The sequence below is a fragment of the Rhinopithecus bieti genome, unplaced genomic scaffold (assembly GCF_001698545.2).
Source record: "Rhinopithecus bieti isolate Rb0 unplaced genomic scaffold, ASM169854v2 scaffold_17182, whole genome shotgun sequence".
Classification (NCBI taxonomy): Eukaryota; Metazoa; Chordata; class Mammalia; order Primates; family Cercopithecidae; genus Rhinopithecus; species Rhinopithecus bieti.
Window position 1 is genome coordinate 447559 of NW_016808817.1, and position 1986 is coordinate 449544.

At 45.0% G+C, this 1986-nt stretch overlaps 1 pseudogene; it reads left to right on the forward strand.

Moving 5' to 3' along the window:
* Positions 1-521: 521 nt before the first annotated feature.
* LOC108538953 (olfactory receptor 52D1-like) lies at positions 522-1454 on the forward strand (annotated as a pseudogene).
* The last annotated feature ends 532 nt before the right edge of the window (positions 1455-1986 follow it).

The window sequence follows — 1986 nt, forward strand, 5'->3', positions numbered from 1 at the left end:
TGTCCTCAGGTGACCCTGCATTCTGTTCCCAGAAAAGTATGCCTTGGGCTAGAGAAGAAGCAGGGGACAGCCAGCTGATATCTTGTCGAGAGCCATCATCATGCATCATCAGAGTGTCAAGACCCCACAGGACTGCCAGGAATTTTCACTGGCCGAAAATAGCAGTGTCCACCGCTTTAAGAAAAAGCATCTGGTTTCCCTTCCATGTGACTGCTGATTTTGGTCCTGTGGGATGATGACATTATGCACTGGCCTCTGTCACTTTTTCTAACTGAGACACTAGAGAGGGAGAGGGAAACAGGAAAGAAAAATCTAGAAGACGTTTTGGAAAGATGTTAGATTCTCAAACACAGTCATGGTCAAAGCAAGGTGATGGGAGCAGAATAATTCTTTAATGGGTATTTGAATGGAGGCACCTGTGAAGCATCTTTTGCCTTAGAGAGAGAACAGGTGCTACAATAATGGACTGTGCTGTTTATTTTTTATCTTGCAGTAGTTGCTGCAGCGTCTGCTGACATCAAATGGGTATCCTGATAGCCTTCAATATCAGTGGTGGTAGCCTACATGAAACTTTTATCTTGATGGGAATTCGAGGGCTGGAGGCTGCCTTTATCTGGATTTCTATCCTTTTTTGTGCCATGTGCCTGGCGGGACTGGCTGGAAATGCTACCCTCATCCTGGTCATTTCCAGGAACAATACCCTTCATTCACTCATGTTCCCATTCCTTTGCCTTCTCTCAGTTGCTGACCTGGCTCTCAGTTCTACCACTGTGCACAAGATGCTGGCCATTTTGTGGCTCCATGCTGGTGAGATTTCCTTTAGTGGATGCCTGGCGCAGATGTTTTGCGTCCATTCTATCTATGCTCTGGAGTCCTCAGTCCTTCTTTCCATGGTCATTGATCGATATGTGGCTATCTGTAACCCATTCAGATTTACAACCACTCTCAACCATGCTGTCATAGGTAGGATTTGCCTTGTTAGGATATTGTGTAGTGTGGCTATTGTCTCCTCCTTTATCTTCTTGCTGAGGTGATTCTCCTACTGTGGTCACTGTGTCTTGACACACACTGTGAGCACATGGTCATTGCCTGACTGGCCTATGCCAATATCACTGTCAATATTGTCCTATGGGCTGACTGTGGCTCTGCTGGTCATGGAACTGGATTCTATCCTCATTGGCATCTCCTATGGCCTTATCCTTCATGCTGTCTTTCATCTTCCATCTTGTGATGCCCAGCACAGGGCTCTGAGTACCTGTGGCTTCCACATTGGCATCATCCTGGTTTTCTACATCCCTGCCTTCACATTTCTCAACCACAGCTTTGGCCACCACTGGGTCCCCAAGCATGTGCACGTCTTTCTGGTTAATCTCTGTCTGCTACAGCCTCCTTTACTGAACCTAGTCATCTATGGGACTAGCACCAAACAGATTTGGAGTCAAATCTCTTTGTGAGACTTCTTCACTTGGGAAAGGATTTGGCTTAACCTATCAATCTGAGTAGAAGATGAGGAGAGTATAAAAACTATGAGGGATCATTGATAAATTCATAAGTGGGAAAGAGAAACACTGTGTTACAAACTATGGGACTTGGCTGTAGTGGGATTGAGAAGGAATCAGAGACCGATGGGTTGAGGAGGATATTATTTAGGTGCACTGGCCCAGTTGGATTAACATCCAAAGGACTGAGCCCTGAACAGAGTTGATTTTTAAGCATTTTGTGGGGTGGGGGGAGATCTGTGCAGGGGGAGGCATATTACAGAAGCAAGAAACAAAGACAGTTATTCAATTAATTGAGACATGCATTACATCATTTCTTACTTTCCAAGGAAAAACATGTTTTATAGCTTGAGTTTATCTGTCTAGTTACCTTGCAGCTGCACAGCTAGAGAAACAGGGTCTTCACAATGCCTGGGAAAGGAGGAGAGATAAGGCTCACTAGCCACAGAAAAACAGACAGTTAATTTTTAAAGGACTCCAGCTCTTT